A 22,138-nucleotide genomic window follows, 5' to 3' on the forward strand; every position below is an offset into this window, starting at 1 on the left:
GCAACATTTTATAAACCAGACTCTCACCTAACTCACCTACAACAAAAGACTGCACAAGGTCTCATGTAGTGTTGGAGTATTCACTTCTTTTATGCCTGGGAATATGCAAGTGTTCATACAACCACATGCACTGAATGTCATCTGCATCCCAAAGAAGCTAGTGTTGTGGGCAATTCAATATAGCACATAATTTCAAATGATTTTGTAAATATTTCAGAATCATGGACTAGTTGTAGATTTTCTTTTTTTGGTCATAGTTTCATTCATTTAACAAGCATTTATGGAATATTTGCCATGTATGAAGCATTTCTTTGGTCAGTGAAAGACACCCTTCCTGTCCTCCTTAACCTCCCAGTCTTGTGAGTAAGACAGAGATAAAACAAATAATAACAGTGCCATGTAATGAATAGTCTACATCAGCATTTTTATTTATTTATTTATTTAGAATATTTGCCATGTATGAAGCATTTCTTTGGTCAGTGAAAGACACCCTTCCTGTCCTCCTTGACCTCCCAGTCTTGTGAGTAAGACAGAGATAAAACAAATAATAACAGTACCATGTAATGAATAGTCTACATCAGCATTTTATACAGCAGAAATATAACGTGAGTCACAAATCTGAGCCACTAACGTAATTTAAAATTTTCTAGTAGCCACATTGAAAAAATAAAAAAAAAATGTGAAATTAATCTTAGTAGTATATTTTATTTAATCCGCTATATTCAAAATATTATTATTTCAGTATGTAATCAATCTAGAAAGGTATTCATGAGATATTTTACATTTTTCTAATGCTACGTCATCAGAGTCTGGGGTGCATTTTGCTCTTATAGCACATCTCAATTTGGACTAGCCACAATTCCAGTGTTCAGTAGCCACCCATGGCTGGCAATGACTGTATTGAACAGGGGGTTGGGGGGGAGACTTCCTTTGCATGGAGAAGCTGAGAGGTGGTCAGAAAAGGGGTAGTCAACTGTAGTGCAGGGTAGGGGTGGGCCCTGTCTGGAGGGCAGAGGACATTCCAGAAGCTGGCCCTACCATTGGTCCCAAGACGCAGCTGTGGCGGGTGAGCTCTGGCGGGTGAGCAGCTGCTGTGGGGAATGGTTGAGAGGGAAGGCTTATACTTAGAAATGGGGCTCTGGCAGACACCCTGGAACTCTACTGGCCCCAGTGTTCGATTTCCCTCTAGCTGGTGGCAGCTGGTTGTTAGGCTGTTGTGTGTCAGGGGTGCAATGTTTTCGGCTTCCTGTTCTATCCCAGTGGATCTTGTTCTGCATGAGTCCTGTGCCCTGGATGGGTCTAAGCCTCAGGGCTCTTTTCACAGAAGGGTAACTATCTTCCATGCTGGAAGAACTTTCTTTTTTGGGGGCAGGTTGGGTGTAGCCATGTCCCCTGCCTGCTTTTTTCTTGCTTTCCAGCTTCTCCCAAGGTACTGCCTCAGTGGAAACTGTGGCCCTTCAGGAAAGGAAGAAGTTGCTCTCAGCTGGCTCTTTCCAGCAGGTGGTGCACCCCATCAAATACAGCCATGGCCAGAACCAAGGGTCACTCATTCTGGCTCTGACTCAGGGACCAGTCGGGCCAGGCACTGTGTGGGGCTTTCTACAGACATTAGTGATATATTCCTTTTCCTAAACCAATGGGCAGGTATTGTTGTGCCCATTTTACACATGTGAAAACTGGACTCAGGGAGGTGAAGGAACCTGTCCAAGATCCAACAGGTGATAAATGGTAGAACCAGGATGGAAATGAGGTGTGTGTCTCCTGAGCCCCATGCTTTCTCCACAGCACACTGCCACAAACACAAAGGTCCTGGTAAGATACCTTCCCCAGGAGATTTGCATCATCAACTTATACAGTAATCAGCTGACAAATGCTTATTTATTGCTGATGAGTGGGGAAAATGCCATGCATGCCAGGTGATAGGGTTTGAATGTGTCGTACCCCCAAAGCTCATGTCAAAATCTGATCCCCAACCTGGCAGTGTTGGGAGCTATTTGAGTCATGGAGGCAGATCCCTCATGAATGGATTAATACTCTCCTGGCAGGGGTAGGATAGTGAGTGAAATCTCACTCTATTAGTTCCCATGAGAGCTGCTTGTTTAAAAGACCCTGGCACCTCCTCTCTCTCTCTTGCTTCCTCTCACCATGTGATCTGCTTGTCCCTGCCAGCTGCCTGCCACTTTCCGCCATGAGTAGAAGCAGCCTGAGGCCCATGCCAGATGCAGCTGTCCCAGATTCGTAAGCCAAATAAGCCTCTGTTCTTTACAAATTACCCAGTCTCAAGAATTCTGTTATAGCATCACAAAAACAGACTAATACACCAGGAGTTTAGGATATGGTTCCTTCTTCAGTTGCTTACACTTTAGGAAAGATGAATAAACAGAGAAACAGCAAACAAACAAAAATCAAACTTATATCAGAAGGTTGTGAGTGAGCCTAGACATAATCAGTTGGCATTTAAATTCATAAAAGCTTTATTTACCCTTTGTTAAAAGAATATCAGGCTGAGCAGCTTAAGTAAGCAGCTTAAGTAAGTGAGGCCTATTTGGGCTGAGGGACTTCCTAGACTTCTGGAAATTATATCATTTTCCCAGGATTTAAAAATCTTTTTATTGTTTCCTATCCTTTTGAGTCCAAATATTCTGCCAAGATGGCAAGTGTGGATGCTAGAGTCCTTGGGTTTCTAGAAGACATGTTCTCAGCTGCTGATACGAAACATTAGGACATCAGCATGTCTGTCAGGAGACTCCTGGTATAGTATCAAGAACACAGAAGCGGGCAGCTAAAACCCCCAGCCTTCCATGCTGGCCGAGAGGCTGTGGCACATTATTCAGCATCTCTGAGCTTCACTCTCCTCGTCTCTAACTTGTAGATTATGTCATCCATTGCACAAGGCCGTCTTCAGGATTTAAAGAACGAAATAACACATAAAAGTGTCTGTCACGATTTCTGAACAGTTTATTTTTCTCTTTCTCCCTACACCTAATGCTCTGACTAACCTTCAGGAATCTCTAACTTGTAGATTATGTCATCCATTGCACAAGGCCATCTTCAGGATTTAAAGAATGAAATAACACATAAAAGTGTCTGTCACAATTTCTGAACAGTTTATTTTTCTCTTTCTCCCTACACCTAATGCTCTGACTAACCTTCAGGATCCTCACTTACTAAGAAAAAGCCAGGCACTGTAGAGCCCCTGAACCAAGGAGAGTGACTGCCTGCCTCCAGACTTCTTGTTTCGTGAATCAACAAACCTGTTTGGGAACACTGTGCAGTCAGGCCTCTGTGGCTTGCAGCTGAAGGCATCACCTTCAGTGACACGGTGGCTTCAAGAGTCTCTCTCTCTGCTGAGCCTTGTCACCAAGATCCCAGTAGCATGAAAGGCCAGACTCAAAGCTTCTCACAAGCTTCTCCAAAGAAGCAAAGGCAACTATGCGATTGCAGGAGGGAAAGAACTGAAAACATGTTCTCTCTTAATTCCCATTCATCCAGGCTAATCTCCAAATGCACAAAGTAATCGATGTAAGCAATAAATATGGCTTATTCAAAGGGCTGGATAAATGGCTGGAACAATTCCCCAAACTGTGGTTTCCATTGAATAATTGAAATTATGCAAGGGCATGGAAATTTTTCAACAAATAAAATATGTCTGAAAATCTATTAAAGATATGTCTGCAAAAATCATTTGAAAAAGCCCAACTCAGCAAGAAAAAATAAATTACATTTCCATTCTTGTTGTTGCTCCCTTTGGGAAAGAGCACATTACTATCCACTTCGTGGACAAATGGAACCAGCACATTTTGGAATAAATGACTCCACATTCTAACCATGAGGTTTAGACCATTGGATAATGATTCTGCACTGAGCAAGAAATAGAAAAACATTTCCTTCACTTAACATTGCTCAGATAATATATCTGCTATTTTGTGTTATACATGGGGTTTTTGGAATCCGAATTTTCCACTTGTGACTTTGGGTGACAGACAACATTATCCAGAGATTTTGGAGCTCATCTGGGCCAATCGGACTGGACTTGTGGGAATCTTATCCCAAGCAAGAGGGCTCAGAGGAGAAAGTCCTCCAAAGGCTAAGGCTAGAAAGTTAACCAAGCAAATGTAATTTTTGAACTGTGAATTCCAAGACCTTCTGAGTAATCTCTTTCCAGCGTGATGCAGCTTTGCGAGCTGGCTTCAGAGGTTGGTTGGTGTTGTAGTTCCATCGGCCTCCTATATTTTCTTCTTCCTATTGGGTTCAAAGCTGCTTATTCAATGCCTCTTTAAATAAAGCCCATATAGCTTAAAGCCATAATCCTTTTGCCTCTGTTTTCTCTTTTTTTGCACTATTGTTTTTTGTTGTTGCTCTGGGTGCTGGCCTGGGTTTTGCTAATGCCTCGGGTAGGGAGTGATCTGTGGTTTTTCTCTCTCCAGATGGGCACCAGCACACAGGGCTGCGCATTGCTGCTGAACCAGGTTGGCCATATTTACCTCCAAGCAGAGGTGATTCATCCTTCAGGAAACTTGGAATGGGAAAGAGACAGAGCCTCTTCTCACACTGAGTCCAGACCTTCTCCCAACTGAGATATAGCACAGCCATAATTTTATTGCTTAAAAGAAGCCATTGCCTCTGGCCCCAATTAAGGAAAACAAATCTATTGCTCACATCAACTGCCTGCTGCATTGAAGGCCGCTCATGGGGACTGAGGTGATAACTAGTGGTCACATTAGTAAAACAGGCTGATGCAATGGCAAAGGCTGCCTCTTCCAACACAGAGAGAACTATGACCATGCTACTGCCTTTATCCTGTAAGTGAGGGAAGTGGATTTGGTTAAACAAGACCAAGGCTCTCGCTGGGAGTGGGAAGGGAGGTGGAGAATGGTTCTTTTCTTCCATGGTGAGAGCAAGTTTACCAAAGATCGTAAAGAGAGTGCCTTGTTTACAGAGTGTTGAGCACTTTCTATCTGCCAGACACTGAGACAAGCACTTTATAGGTTTTAACTCATTTAACCCACAAGACAACCCAATGAGGGAGTTGCTCCTATGTTTTTTTTTTTTTACAGATGAGAACAAGGAAGCTTAGAGGAGTCAAGTGACTTACCTAGGGTCACAGGAAGCAGGGGGTGTAATACGATTTGGGGGCAGGCGGTCAAGGCCACCATGTTCAGCCTTTACATGACTGCTTTGAGGGCAGCCAGGAATGCTTCCACAGATGCTTAGGGTGTACAGAATTGAGTTTCTATCTCTTGGTGGCCTGAAATCTGCTCTTCACCCAGGCGTGGGCACCTTCTTCCTTGACTTCTCTTTCCTGGCCTCTTCCCCAATCGTCCCTCCGTAATCAGTGCAGGGGGTGGCAGTGGTTGCCCTGCAGAGGAAGGTTGCCTTGGTAACATTTGGTTTCTCTATAGTGGGGCACTGGCTGGCTGCCCACAGCTGACCCTGGCAGTCCTGGGCCCCAGGGCAGTCCATTGGCCTCACTGGTTTCTCCCATCTCCTGGGCAATCTGAACCTGGTTTCCCCTCTGGCTTGAATGGCATCTGATAATTCCATTGTGCATTCTTTAGTTTCCTGGTGTGGCTGGAAGGGATGGCAGTAGAAGCATCAGTTAGAAGCAAGGCAGGAGGGGTGAGAGAACCTAGTAAAAAGTACACGGAACCATTTGCTGCCATGACACCTCACCCAGGGTGATTGGGCTGTTGACTGTGAGGGTAACTGAGATTGAGGTGACTTCTGGATCCCAGGGAAGGGTCCCTTTTCTCACATCCATGAGCCCCCATTTCTGTCCTAATTTCTAAAATTAGACATTCAATCTTTCATTTAAGGCTCCTTATCTTATCTTAAAATTCAATCGTGAAAAACAAATAAACAAAAATCAATGGTGGGTTATCTAATAAAAAGAAAGAAAAGAGGAAAGTTTTATTTTAGTGGAAAGATTCAGGTTTTTGTAATCAGAAAATCTATTAGGGGTTCATTTTAATTACACCATACATATAAGCTATGTGTAATTTCTTTTTTATTTTTGTTTAAATTAGCCAAATTTTTAATACTTTCTATGTACCAAGAACTTCACTATGCACTTTGAAAGGATTTCTCATCTAATCTTCTATGAGTAATTTCAAAAAAAAACTTTTTATTTTGAATTATGTATGGAAGTGGACGGTGGGATGCCAAGATTTTTATAGCTTTTTCGTGCTTTAGGTCTTAATACGGGCCTAGTTAAAATATAAGCCCTCTTGGAAGACTACAACCTTGTATCAGTTTCTATCATGGTGTAACAAATTACTGCACATTTAGTGGCATAAAACAACACCCATATATTAGCTTTGTGATCTGGGCAAGTCAGTTCCATGTCTGGGCCTCAAGTTTCTCCTCTGTAATGTGCGGCAGGTGAGTCAGAAGCGCTGCCTACGGGCCTTATCAGCGTAGACATTCTGAAACTTGGTGCCACGATCACAAAGGATTCTCTAATTTTACAGATTTTTGGCATTAATTACAAGGAAGGGTGATGAAAGGAATGAGAACGGTTTGTGAAAATGGATTAATTCATTAATTCATAATCCTATTGAATGCCTACTGTTAATAGAGTCCATAGGGTTGCCTCGTTGTATGAAGGGAGCTTTAAAAGTAGTTTATGTAAGAGGATAGGCAGGGAAAGAGGGGCCAGACTTGTGTTTCACAAGTTAATTTATTCAGACACTCTTATATCCAGGCATCAAGACAGAACTCGCTAGCACACACTGAGGTTTAAAAAACCAAAGTAAAACCCAACCAGTAACAAAGCTTCTTATATTTAGGAATAGAGTGAGTGTGGAAGACAGTATTTCCTGCTGTCCCCCTCTTCAGGCACATAGTAAGAGTGTACTTCCAATCTGAAGGTGGACATTCCATGTGATTTTTTTGGTCAATAGAATGTGAGGGGAGGAGGTGCATGTCACTAGTGGGTGGAAGTATTTGAGAGCTGATGTGGGTTCTCTGTGTCCGCTCTTCCCTTCCTACAGTGATCATTCAAGTAGGTGTACACTGAAGACAGCTGCCTGGAGGGTACCAGAACTTAGGGTATACTTTGCATGACTGAGAAATAAACCATTGTTTTCTTAAGGTTCTAAGATTTGGGATTGTTAGTTATTGCAGCATAACCTAGCATATCCTGACTGATAACGACAAGAAACAGACCACAAAGTTTGAAAATGGTAGAGATTGTGATCTGGAGAAATATCAATTTACTGGCACAGGAAGAAAAAAAAGCCCTAATAATTGAAATTCCTGGAGGAACTATTCTGATTTTTCTTTTTCTGCTCCCTCCCCCTCTGAAAGAGTCAGTGAAGCATTAAAAAGCAGACAGCAGGGATTTGAAGAGATGAAGAATAAGTTCAAATTCATGGATTGAATTGACCACCTCTGGCCAACTGAGAGTTGCAAGTTTGAAAGTGTGACTTTCTAAGGATATGCCTTTTATGATATTGTCTAAAGTCTTCTCCTGATTCCCTTGTTTTAGTTCTGATGGGCTGCATTGCAATAAAAGCATTGGAATTCTGTCTTTCAACTAAATAAACTGGGTTTTTTTGTTTGTTTGTCTGTTTGTTTTGCACAGTTGTTATGTTTGGACTGGTATCTTTTGCCCATCTTCTCAAAAAACTTTTCTAGCTGCTTCTGACTCATATCGATTTTCTGGAATGTTCTTCTGAGCCAACTCTTTGCTCTCCATCTTTCTTTCCCTCTTCTACAGGAGGATCTGTTATAAGCCAAACATCAATCCCCAGATCTAAAATTTAGGATTTCCCCTTATCAAAATTGAGCCTGCATTGGTTTTCTCAATACCTCTCATTCCATGAGATGGTCATTTTCAGACCCCAGAAGAGATGACATGAAGTTGAAAAGCAGGTAGGGTAGAAGCAAGTTCAGAAATTCTTCTACAGGAGGATCTGTTATAAGCCAAACATCAATCCCCAGATCTAAAATTTAGGATTTCCCCTTATCAAAATTGAGCCTGCATTGGGTTTCTCAATACCTCTCATTCCATGAGATGGTCATTCTCAGACCCCAGAAGAGATGACATGAAGTTGAAAAGCAGGTAGGGTAGAAGCAAGTTCAGAATTAAAGTCAAATAAAAATAACCCATTAGTTTGCTTGTTTGTTTTTATATCAAGTACTGAATAAATTCACTTTCTTTTCTTTTTTAAAATTTAATATTTGTATCAGTAATATGCTCATATGGTTCAAAATTACAAAGATGTAAGTGAATATGTATAAAAGGTCTCATTCTCATCCCATTCTCCCAGCTGTTCACTTTCCTTCTCCAAAATGATTAATTTCTTATGTACTCTTATAGGTATATATTATGCACAAATATATTTGTGCATAAGGATATTGTATTACTCTGTTTCTGTTGCTTATAACAAAATACTTAGAACTGAGTGATTTATAAGAAAACAAAATTTATTGCTTACAGTTTCTCAGGCTAGGAGGTCCAAAGTCCAGGGAACACATCTGGTGAGGATCTTGATGGTGGTGGCAGTGACCCAGGGGTCTCACATGGTGGAAAATGGTGGAGCCAAGAGAGACTCTTCATGTGCTCTCCTTTTAAAGCCCTCAGAGTCACACTCCTGACGACCATGATTAATCCATTCACTATGGCACAGTCCTACAAACTAGTCACTTTTTCAAGGCCCCACCTCTCAATCACTGTAATAGGATTTCCCACCCTCAACAATTACAGTGGGGATTAAGCCTCAGTGAGGTTGGGGGGCAGCCAGTCTATAGCAGATATATTTATATTTTTTGTATATCCCTTTCTTTTTGTCTTTCATGCAATCGATATCATTCTGTACTTGTTGCTATGCTCTTCGCTTTTCTTACTTAATGGTACATCTATCTTGTGGATCTTTCCATATCAGTACATAGAAAGCTTTCTCATTCTTTTAGATTCCATTGAGTTCACTTAGCCAAATTCCATATTAATGAACATTTAGGTTGTGTCCAGTCTTCGCTTTTCCAAACCATGTTGCAAATAAATAACCTCGTCCTTAAGTCAATTTGCATTGATGTCAATGTATCTGTGGAAATCATTTCTGGAAGTAGAATTGCTGGGCTAGTGTTTTAGTTTAGTGTTGAGTGTAAGCTGCAACTGAGTGAGACTGCAGTGTGTGTGCTCAGAAACAAATATTATCCCAAACCACAGTGGTTGAGCCTCGCATGTACACTTGTTCATAGTTTCAAAGTGTTATCACATCATACATTCGCTAAGTATTTATTTTGTGCCTATTGTGTGCCAGGTACTATGTAGGTGCTAGAGATATAGCAATAAACAGAATGTGTAAGAATGATGCTTACTTAATGACTAATAAGGTAGGAAGGGCAGTGTGATGGTAAATTTTATTTGTCAACCAAACTAGACCATGGTGACCAGTTGTTTGGTCAAGCTAGTCTAGATGTTGCTGTAAAGTTTTTTTTTTTAAGATGTGATTAACTTATATAATCAGCCGGCTTTAAATAAAGCAGATTTCCTACCTTAATGTGGGTGGGCCTCATTCAATCAGTTGAAGGTCTTAAGAGCAAAGACTGAGGTTTCCTGAAGCAGAAGGAATTTTCCTCAAGACTGCAATATAGTAACACCACCTGAGTTTCCAGCCTGTGCCCTGCAGAATTCACACTCAAGACTGCAACATCAACACGAGTTTCTAGCCTGCTGGCCTGCCCGCCTGCCCCACAAATTTCAGACTTGCCAACTATCACAATCCCGTGAGCTGGTTCCATAAAATAAATCCCTCTCCATATATATATACATCCCATTGGTTCAGTTTCTCTGCAGAGCCCTGACTAATGCAGGCAGGAATGATGATCCCCACCCAATAAATGAGCAAGCAGAGGCTGGGAGCATCCACATCCCCTTGGAGCCCAGCCTCTAACACCACTGCCCTGCCTTGCAATATTATTAAAACTCAAAATAAGATGTACACAATGGTAGTTCCATTATAGACTATTAGGCATGTCTAATACAGAGGCAAAGGGTTATTGCAAATATTTTGATTCTTTACTTGATTTATTGTTGAAGTGGGCAAGAAGCTAGTGCATTCTTATCACACAATCACCAACTTGAAAATACTTTCCCCCACCATTCTTCTTTTTAATATCCTTAACTATGATAGCAGATGCTCCCTGAAAATGCTTGTCTTCTACTCTCATTTCCTTATCCCTAAAAAGTTTCCCAACACTTGAAAGGCACTCTCTGTTCTTTCTCCCTTTCCTCCTATCCAGAACCACAGCACTGCAGGACAACCCAGGAGCTGACCCGGCTTGCAGGAATTCTTCCTTCTTAGATGTCAGAATGAATAAGCACACATAACTTTTTTGTTGTTCCTGTTTCACAGTAATATTTTTGTTCCTATGAAGTATTGAGAATATTTACACCAAACACGAGTCTCTTAACTTTGAACCTTTCCATAGTTTTTTCATTGCTATTTTGGAATTGAGTTTGGTATAGTGTGAAGTATACTGGCCTTGGCGATGCTGGACAGGAGAAAAAGGAGAAAGAACAGAGAGAAAAATGACATTTTCAAGTGTCAGGGGATGACATTTTTAGGAGATGGTTTTAAGGGGGATGTAGCAGTCAGAAGATTTGCCCTCACTGGATTCATTATCTTGGAAAAAAACCACCGAACATTAGGATTATTTAGTTGCTTAGCCTGCAAAACAAGAGGAGATGGGTCAGTTGATGTCTGAGGTCTCAGTTTCTGTAATAGGAGGACTTATGAGTAATTTGTTCAGGCACTGAGTGGAAGAGAGAGCTTGCACCATCCGTGTTGCCAGAACAAGGCAACACAACTAGAGAAAACTCTTCTTTCTAACACGATTTCCGTGTGCGTGCAGGATGTTTGGCTTTATATTGAATCATGAAACATGTCAAGAATGGTTTATTAGTCTATAACAAAGACAAAAATATTTTAACAGTTTAAAAGGAAAGTTCATCTGCCCTGAAGTTTTTGATTGTCATTTCTCTCTCTCTCCCTCCCTCCCTCCCTCCCTCCCTCCCTCCCTCCCTCCCTCCCTCCCTCCCTCCCTCCCTCCCTCCCTCCCCCCCTTCTCCTTTGGCTTAACCTTTACCACAGCAACTATACCTTGTGATTCCTGACGTGGATGTGGCTTTACGCCATGCTTCACGCTGCATGCTTGGTGGACAGCATGAAATACTTCTCTAGGGGCACAAAATGCTGTAGTGTACATCAAGCCACCAACTTGGACTAATTTTTCTGTTGCAGGGTCACCTTGGGCTTTTTGTTTTGGTAACAGCTATATTGAAATAGAATTCACATATCTCAAAATTCACCCATTAAAGCATGTAATACAATGGTTGTTAGTGTATTCCCAGAGCTGTGCAGCCATCACCACAATCGATTCTAGAATATTTTTATTATTCTAAAAAGAAACTCTGTATCCATTAGCAGTCTCACTCCCCTTCCCCCGTCCCCAGCCCCTGTCAACCATTGATCTACCTTCTGTCTCTATGGATTTGCATATTTGGGCATTTCACATAAATGGGAGCACACAATATATGGTTCATTGTGACTGGTTTCCTTTCCTTAGCATAATGTTTCTAATGTTTGTCCATTTTGTAGTATACATCAGTACTTCATTCCTTTTTATGGCCAATAATATTCTTTTGTATTATATAGCACATTTTGTTTATCTGTTCATCCACTGATGAACCATAGCTTCCTTTTTCCCCCTTTTGTTTTTCAAACTTAGTGCAAATATTCTGTTAAAAATTTTTAAGATTCCAAAAGTCACCATACAAGAATCCCACAGCTGTTTTCTTCACCAGAATCTGCCTTCTGTGTAGGTTGGAGGGGCACCCTTGAGCTGTGTGTGTGAAGACTGGCATGAAATCTTTGTAAAGAATACAGACTTTTGAGACTGATTGCCTGGTTTGGAATCTTGGCCTTAGCATTTACTCTCAAGTAGCACGTAGCCTCTTTAAGCCTCAGTGTTCTCATCTTCCAAATAATTATGCTAGTAACTTTCAATGACAGACTGCTAGTCAGCTGTAATTACCACTCTCACTTCCAAAAAAGCCCCATTCCCTTGGTTGGCATATGGCTGCCCAGGATGGAGACTACACTCCTTAGCCCATCTTTTAGTTAGGTGTGGCCATGTCTCTACCTTCTGTCCAGTGATATGCAAGCAAAGGCCTCGTTTAGCAGCTCCTTTGCACTTTCTTTAAAAGGCATCTGGAACCTGTCCCTTTCCCTTTTCGACTTTGTCTCTTCCTTCATCCTGCTCTCTGGATGCTGATGCTGTAATCTCAGACCATAAGATCAAGGTCAGGAGTGCAATAGCTACAAAATGGAATTTGGTACCAGAAATGGGAGGCTGCAAATAACAGCATCTAAGCACGTGGTGCAGGATTAGGTAGAATAGTCTGGTAGTAGGTGAGAGTGCACAAATATTGCAGCTAGAAAGCTGGTGAACCTTACCACGTGGTGTCAGAACATTTGGAAAAAATTGTCCCCTGAGTTTACTGGGAAGCAGACCAGGGTCAGATGTAATGGGCAGCATTAAGAAACTAGAGAGATACTTTTTGCAATGTGATGTGTGTTGGCTGTCAGTTGACACTCTTGACACGAGAGAGGTGAGCTCTGGCTAGGGTTGGCAGAGTGTGGGCATTGGTGGAAGGGAGAATGGCTTCACTAAAAGGAGGGTTCTCTGCTGCATCCTGCAATCTCCTGTAATCTAATCTGACTGAGATTTCAGTAACCAACAGGGCTGAAAACGCCAACTACATCTGTACCACAAACTGAGGCAGTTAATGGTGACCCCGAAGGGGCAGCTTTACCTGCAGATAAGCTTATGGCTGCAGGCTTTTCTAGAGCATCTTCATTGAGAGTTCCCTGGCAAACACCTCCATGCACACAGTAAAAAGACAAATGGCAGCAAAGATTAGGTTGGGTGTTGCCTTTCCTATGCAGCCTCCTGTTTCAGGTGGCCTCACGGTGACCACCATTAAGATGAAAGAGAAAGGTACAGAGTACAGAGGCCAGCGAGTAACAGATGAGAGCAGAGTGGCAGACTGGGTACATCCACCAGGCAAATCTGGCCTCCCACTTAGTTTTGTATGTTCCTGAGTTAAAAACAGTTGGAAAAAATTTGTGGGCATTTGTTTTCTCTATTATATAAGTGCCTGCGTGGTATCTTTGATTTTGCATTTTGGCCTACAAAACCTAAAATATTTACTATCTGGCCCTTCAGAAGAAATGTTTGCAGATCTCTAGACTAGAGTGTTAGGCATAAATATTAGCTATAGACAAGATATCACACACAGAGTGACTGCAGGGAAATAAATACGTAAGAAGCTGGGCAAATTTTGAGGGAATTTGATTGCTACGGTAACCACTATCTTCACCTGCAAACACCTGCCAATTGCCCACCCCTGCAGCAATGCCCCCTCCCCGACCTGCACCAGCAGGAAGTGGCTGTGCAAGCTGGCAGCCTCTGAGGAGAGCATACTCAACAAGGCCTGCTCCACTCTTTGGGGGTAACATGCAAGGTGCCAGGGGGGCCACTGAGCAACTTACTCCACAATCTGAGGAGCGGCCTTTGCAATCCTTTCCCTGTGGGATTGATAAACTACAGTGAGCCAGGGACTGATAGTGTTCCCCTAGTCTCCCTCTTACTAGCAGTAGTTTAATTTGCCACTATAAAAGAACCCCTGCAGTGCTTATTTGGCCATGGGCAATATTTACAGGCTCCCTTCAAATTCTGGAAGCATGGAAGATACAACTTTAATATTTTAATACACAAACCTTAGGGGTTCCATCTCAATCTGTAGCCACTTTTGGGAAAGGGATGAATTTTATCATAGTGCTTTTGTGCTTCTAATATTTTAGATTTTTTGTTCATTTTGCTCATGCAGTATTTTTAAATGGAACTCTTTTACTCTCCCTTTTTCTCTTTTAAGGGACAAATAATTCCCATTAATCAAGTACACAGTCATTAGAACTACATTTTAGTGAGTTTAGACATTAGGACAATAATACCATCAATCATGTTACTGACATAACATGACAAGATCTTACCATTGTGGCTTCTTCATTCTAGTCCTTTTTAATATAGATTTTTAAATGATTACAATCACAATTCCCAGAACATTTTATGTCTTTTTTTTTTTTTACTAGATATTATGGAATAGAATCTATGTTTCTACATAGCCTTTTAAATTGAGCTTTTGCACTGCCACGTTCTGTCCAGTAGAGATTTGTGTTTTAGGCATCTATTGCCATGAAACAAAACATTCAGAACTTAGTGACTTAAGGCACACAATCATCCTACTATCTGTCCTGGTTTTTGTGTGTCAAGGATTTGGGAAAGACTTGGCTGTGTGGTTCAGGCTCATGCAGTTTCTGTCATATGGTGGCTGGATCTGGAACAGAGGAGCTGGGACAGTAAGGGGCTGGCCGGGCCCCTCATTTTTTATGTCATCTCAGGGCATCTCAATGTGGACTCCCCATGTGGGCTAGTTTAGGCTTCCTCCCAACATGGTAGTCCAGGATACTAGGACTTCTTATTTGGGGGCTCAGGGCTCCAGCATGAGTATTCTAGCAAGCCAGGCAGAAGCTGCATTGCTTTCTATAGCCCTCCATAACACCATTTCAGCTGTACCCTATTGGCTAATCAGTAACCAAAGTCAGCCCAGATTCAAGGGGAAGAGAATACATCTCAATGGCAGGGTGATGAAAGAATTTGCAGATGTTTTAAAATTGCCTCAGTTCCATAACCACTTTAGTTATTCTTTTATCATTGAACATTTGTTTACTTCTGTTTTCTGCTATTAAAACAATATTGTGACAAACATTTTCATGTATATAACTTTCACCATATTTTGTATGAAAGTAGGATTATTAAGTCAAACAATATAATCTTTCATACGGTTCCTGAAATACATTGCCATGTAACTTTCCGAAAGAGCATGCCAATTTAAAATGCTATGTATAATGTAGGTGACAATATTTTTGATGTACTCTTACTAGAAATATAAATTCCCCTTAGTTTTATTTTGTTAATTTAATATGTAAAATGTGTATCTTAATGTTTGTTTAATTTGCATTGTTTTTATGTTGGCAAAGTCATCTTTTATGTTTGTGAATTTTATTATATTATCTTCTGGTTTATCTACTTGAGTCTTAGTGTTCATTGCAAGTTACGTTAACTTTTAGATGCTGAAAATATCAATCACTTATATATCATATTTACCCAGTCTATTTTTTTTCTTTTGGTTAGTTATTTTTCTTGGGTTGTAGGTATTTTTAAGTTTTTAGATCAAATCTGTTATTTGTTCTCTCTAATTTCTTCTATTACATTTAGACTTAGAAAGTCTACTCTCCTCCAAACTTTCCAGATGTACTAAACTATCAATTATATAAGTGTCTATATTTATATTTTTGTGATTGGAGTTCTACATTAAACTTCTTAATTCATGTAGAATTTAAATTTTATTATATTACTAGGATCTAATGCTAATCAGGAAAACCAACACTATTGAATATTTCTACCTTTATCTTTATTGGTTTATGTTGTATTTTTATAATATATAAAATTCTTATTTTATGATATAATATGATTCTGGATAATGTATCCCATTTAAATTACACAGTGTTTGTTGTTGTTGTTTCCTTTTTACATGTTTATCTGTTTTTTTCTGGATAATGTATCCCATTTAAATTACACAGTGTTTGTTGTTGTTGTTTCCTTTTTACATGTTTATCTGTTTTTTTCTCTTAAACTTTAGAATTAATATGTACTAAATTTGAAAAAAAAATTCAGAATATGAATACAAAGGCATTGTATATCTCCTCATTTATTCAAGCTTTTAAAAAATATTCTTTAGGGCCGGCCCAGTGGCGCACTGCTACAGTGCACTGCTTGGGAGCGCGGTGGCGCTCCCGCCGAGGGTTCGGGTCCCACATGCAGACCGGTTCCCGCTCACTGGCTGAGCGAGGTGCGGGTGCAGCACTGAGGGTTGCGATCCCATTGCCGGTCCCGATCTGGTACGGGCGCGACACTGAGGGTTGCGATCCGTTGCCGGACATGAAAAAAGACAAAAAGGGAAAAAAAAAAAATATTCTTTAATTTATTGTAGCCCTCTCTGTGTGTCTATATGCTTGATCTAAAAGCCAAGTTTTCTTCTTTCCTTAAAGGCCAGTGCCTATAACAGGCCAACACTGAGATGGGTTCATGGATGAAAATCTTTCAATTGATGTTCGTGCAGTCAGATTTCTCTTCAGCCATCCCTTTCTTTCTACTTTTTTTCATTTTATTCAAAACATCCATATAATTTTTGTCTTAAAATATTTTTTGTACATCTGGTATTTTGAAGCCAAACAATATTCGGGGTTAATTGGGCTAGGGAAGGAGGGTTTGCAGATTTTATTCATAAGAAAGAGGAAGGAAGGGAGCAGAGCTGGTAGAAGTTAAAAAGACAGCAACAGTATCTAAGATGGTATTCATGGGGTTCAAGGCTTAAGTGCAACCCATGTCACTGTGAGGGGGCCAACACAGAGTGCCACAGAATGCGGCAATAACAGATATACCCCATCTCGAAATTCTTGCCGAGCTTAGAAGCCTGGGCCCTGTCCCAGTGGACATCCAAACAGTGGGAAGGACCGATGCTCTCCATGTCGGCACAGGAGACCCCAGGCTGGCAGAAGGATGCGACGCTAGGGCACCAGGGAAGGCCTGCTCTTTAACCTGCCACGTTATTCCTCCTCTACCTGCTTGAAATTTCTCTGAGAAGAACCTAAATATTTTACTCCACACTCAGAAATGAGGCTTAAAATGCCTTGCAGAGAGGACTCAGGTGGAAGCATAGATGATTAACAGCTCATGCCATGCCAGTCTCTGCAACGGAAGGACACCCAGAGCATGAGGAGGGGCAGAGTGATAAACGGGAGCAGAGAAGGATGCTGGGGGACACTCGCTCCGGATCCACACTTCTCCCGCTGGCTGGGCCTGCGGAGTCGGGGCCGTCTGGAGGGAGATATGGGGTAATAATGAAGAAGTGCTGTGTGTGATGGTCACCCTTTACCTCCCAGATGGGGGCACGCTCAGTGTCGTACTGTATAAGCAGCGCCTTATGTTCATTTTAAATGTGCCGGTCTCCAAAATGCAGACAAACAGCAGTCACACTTCTCCCCCAACAGAATGACCCTGTGGTGGAGTCATTTAAATTGACAATCAGTTCCAGTAAGTTCTGAGAGGCCTAAGCCTCATTTAGGAAAAAAGACTTAAAAAAGCAAGGAAAAGAGGGATCGAAGTGGGAAGGGAGGCTGATAGGGGCACACGAAAGGTCCAGAAATTACCAAACTGTCACAGTGTGGCTGTGCGGTCATCTTTACTGTGCACGGTGGAGACGAGAGTCACACTCCTTGTCACCGCCAAAGTCACGTCTGCCCAGTGTCACACTGAAGCCCGTTGTGTCCCAGTGAAGGCCAGCCGAAGCTGCTGCTTGGTTCAGGCAAAACCTACTTAATGGTTAGGGAGCACATATATCACACACTATTAAAACTGCCAGTTTCCATCCCTTTCACACCATTAGTAGAATATATATATCATTAAAGGAAGTGAGTTACAATATAAAAATATGGTAATTCAGGCTGTCAGTTCGCAATTGACAGCACATTCAGGCGGCTGCTTTCCTCAGCTGTCTCCAGAGACCCTATATTTAGTGAAAAGACGTTTCCCAGAAAAGTTTCGTAAATACTCTCCATGGAGGAAAAAATGTATATTTATCACTTTGTATAAAAAGAAATGTAAAGCAAATGTTTTAGTAGCTGACTTCTCAGAAATTGCATGGATATTTTTAATCCATAGCTGGGAGAATTTTTCTAATCCACATTGTAAGAGACAATAAATGCTCTAGACTGGGTTACCCACTTGTTATTAACAGCACTGTCCTTACTTTTCTCCCTCGTTTGTTCTTCCTGCAGCCGTACTCCAACAGCATTCCTTGATTCTGGTGTTGGGGAGTGTATTAATCATGTTTTTTTTTTTTCTGTACCTTATGATGCTTTGACATCTTGGGGTTTTGCTGACCAGGGAGAGAGGGGCTGGCCCTCCCAGGGCTAACTAATTCCTAGAGATAGCAAATTACTATCCTGTGAGTGCACCTTTCAAATGCAAACCAACCAATCTGAAGCCCCACAGCAATCTCCTTTATCAGGTATCTGTTCCTCTGACCTAGTTACCCCAGGGCCAGATAATAGTTCTGCAGACAACTGAGCACATCCCTTACACCCCAGACCGCTGAAGTTATTCAAACTAGCCAATTCTAAGCCTGCTTAGTCTGCTTACCCTGCCTCGCCCATTTCTTTCCCTAGAAAACCTCAATAAGGGCTCTTGCCCACACCTTCTCCTGGCTCCCTCCACCTCCTGACTGGCTGGGTGCTCCCCCCTGTGGCCCCCACCCCCATGGTGTGGCATGCCCTCTTCTCTTGGGAGCTGTGAGAAACACACTATCTTTTCAATGGCAATTCAGACTTCCCAATCTGCTGGCCTCACTAGAATTGAATAATAATAAAGCCTTCCTTTCGAAATAGAGGGGGAGAAATGTTTCATAGATCAGCTCTCCAATGGCTTGGAATAGTGGATTCAAGGATTATCCCTCAAACTTCATATAAAGAATCCCAGCTGGTCACTGCTTTATCCTAGTTGGTCTCAGTTAAAATGAGACTTTTTCTATGGCTCTACGGGTCATTCTGTGTCCTGCCTGAGGAGAACTACACATTGATGGAAGGCCTTGGAATCCAGCAGTCAGGGGAGAGAGGTATAAGGAGAATGAAAATTGGAAGGCTGAAGTTAGGAAGGTAGGGCCAGGCCAGTGTGGAAAGTTCAGTGAGTAGAAAAGACTNTGTTTTAGCTTGTGACAAGATTTTTTTCTTTTTTTAAGGCTGAATCATATTCCACTGTATGTAGATGCTAAATTTTCCTTATCTGTCTATCCATCGATAAACACCTGGGTTGCTTCCACCTCTTGGCTATTGTGAATAGTGCTGCAATGAACATTGGGAGTGCAGATATCTCTTTGAGATCCTGATTTCAATTCTTTTGGATAAATACCCAGAAATGGGATTGCTGGATTACATAATAGATTTGCATTTTCAAAGATCATGCTAGTGACTGGGTATAAAATAAATTGGATGGGCCCAATGTTGGAGGCAGGGAGACTTTATTGGAGAGAAAAATTCTCTAAGTGAGAAATGATGGCTGCTTAAGCCAAGGCTGCAGAAGTAGAGAGGAGAGGATGCATTCCTGGTGGAATGATTACGACTGTGCTGACTGGTGCCTGGGAGGGAGGAGGGATGAGTCAACGCTGAGCATCAGGTTTCTGGTTTGCATAACTGGGTGGATCACAGAGTCTGTCATTGTGGTAGAAGCCCAGGAGGAGGAGGTGGATTGCATCCTAAGCGTGCTTTGGAAGGTGCTTCAGGCAGCAGCGAGGGAAGACCCGAGGCGGAGAGGCCAGCTTCACTGCCCCATGGAGAGCCTGGACCGGGGTAGCCGCAGCAGGAGTGGAGAGGAGCCCAGAGCTGAGAAAGCAGCCAGGGCAGAACGTGCAACGGTGCCTGGTGACCAGGTGATGGTGGGGCCCCTACACACGACACATCTCTCAGAATTTTGATGGAATTTTTGATCAGATGAATGGTGATATGAGACCAAACTGCCTGGAAATTTTATAAATATTTTGCACAGTTTTAGAGAATTTGATTTTGGGATATCTAGTTGGGAATATTGGAATACTGGTTCACTACTTTTTTATACCTAATTTAGGTACTTTTTTAGTACTCAATTATTGTTTTTAATTATGGCTTAGTACAGGGGTCAAAACTAAAGATATGGATTTAGAAGCCAGTCCTCAACACGCAGGTGAGGAATGAGATCACAGGCTATGTGAAATGTAACCATGGAGAGCAGCATGGAGGCTTAAGGATAAAACCTGGTGGAGCAACATTTGGGGGCAAGGAAAGGAAAAGCAGCCAGGGAAAGAGAATGAGAAGCGCTGGGAATGAAACTAGCCGAGAGCAATATTGGAAAAGCTAAGGAAGGAAGACAGAAACAGGGCGAAGAAGATACTTGGGGTCGATGGGCAAATCTGGGCTAAGGGTGTGTGAACGGAGGTGACATGGAAGGGGAGTGTCACACTATCCCTACTGTTGGCCATTTCATAAACCTTGTAAACAAAACGTTTTTCCTAAGTCGATAGTGGCATATTTGTGTTACCCTATATAGGTTAGTGGTTCTCAACTGGGGGGAGGTGTGATTTTGTCCCCTTGGATGATACGTTTTTGGCTGTCACAACTGGGGCAGGGGTGCTACTGGTATCTAGTGAGTCAAGGCCAGGGAAGCTGCTGAATATCCTGTGGTGCACAGGACAGACCCACAACAAAGAATTATCCAGCTCAATGTAGCAAGGGACAAGGTTGAGAAGCCCTGCTGTCTATGTTGTCTGCTGGATACACTCACTGTACACATCTTTTCAAAGCCTCAGGCATGTGTCTGCAGTGGGAACTGTCTGCCCCCACACGGCATTCTGGCTCTTCCTAGTTGGTGGTCCAATGGCAGGGCCCTCTTTGAAAGTGGATATTTGAAAAATTCTAGACAGCCAGCCTACCTTTACAACTAAACTGATCTATACATGAGTACAGTAATTTTAGAAGTAGATTTTAATGAATGTCACAGCAGACTGAAAGGAAATATATTCAAAGAATTAAACATCTGAGCTCAGCACGATCACTCTTTAGCTGGTACTCACCTCCCACTGCCGCTGCAAGTCCACTCACTTTGGAGTCTAGGAGTGAAAACGAGTCTTCTGGTTGAACTCTCTGTGCTCTTTGAAGCTTTGGTCTTGCTGATACTCCCAGGCATTTCGGCTCCAGAGCCCTTGAGCTCTTCATAGCTTAACTTGTCACACTAGGGCTTTTAAAATAATTTTAATTGAGGGTACTCACTAATAACTCCATTTCCTAGAAACCAAACAATTAATTTCTACTACTGGGTGGCTAAGCTTCCTGATCCTCCCACCGATTCCTGTGGGCCCTGTTCCTAGGACTCACTTCTGCACCACCGGTGGGATGGAGCCAGAGAGGAACATGGGGTGCCATGTGTTCACACCATCTCCTGCCCATAGTTTGGTCTGAAATTTGCTTCTCAACTCTCAAGGCTTGTGGGTGGAGAGTCCACATGGGGGTCTGGAGCTGGACTGGCTGGGTCAGACCCTGCTCCACCACTGTCAGCTGGACAACTGTGGGTAAGTGGCTCAATATCTATCTATGCTTTTTTCTTATATAAAATGAGAATAACAATACCTCCCACAAAAGGTTGTTTTTAGGATTAAATGAGTAAATACATTTTTAAAGTCAGCAATCCCTGGCACATGGCAAGATCTCAAAAAAACGTTAGTGTTATTAGTTATTAGATACTGTTTTAGTTTCCTAGGGCTGCTATAACAAAGTAGTATAAACTTATTTTCTCATAGTTCTGGAAGCTGGAAGTCCAGTGTGAAGGTGCTGGTGGTGCCTCTGAAGGTTCCCTCTGAAGGCTCTGGATAAGAACTCTTCCTCGACTCTTCCCAGCTTCTGCTGGTTGCCGGCAATCCTCAACGCTCCTTGTGGCTTCAGCGCTCCAATTTTTCCTGTCTTCACACAGCGTTCTCACCTGTGTCTGTCTGTGTATCTCCAACTCTCTCTCCTTATAAAGACACCAGTCATTGGATTTAAGACCCACCCCTAGTCCAGTATGAGTTCATCTTAACTAATTATTATTATTATTTTTTATTGAAACAATTGATTATTCATATTTTGGGGGTACAGAGTAGACTACCGGTATTTGTGTACAATATGTGGTGATCAAATCAAGATAATTAGCTTATTCATCATTACAAAATGCTATCAATCTTTGCATCCATTAACCAATTTCTCCTTAACCCTCCTCCTCTTCCCCTTTTCTCACCTCTAAAAACAATAGTTCTGTTCTTCTGAAAGTTCAATGTATTATTGAAATTTTTTCTTTCCCTTCCTTCCTTCCTTCCTTCCTTCCTTCCTTCCTTCCTTCCTTCCTTCCTTCCTTCCTTCCTTCCTTCCTTCCTTCCTTCCTTCCTTCC

Source organism: Galeopterus variegatus, unplaced genomic scaffold, assembly GCF_000696425.1.
Source record: "Galeopterus variegatus unplaced genomic scaffold, G_variegatus-3.0.2 Scaffold2436, whole genome shotgun sequence".
In the NCBI taxonomy this organism is placed as follows: Eukaryota; Metazoa; Chordata; class Mammalia; order Dermoptera; family Cynocephalidae; genus Galeopterus; species Galeopterus variegatus.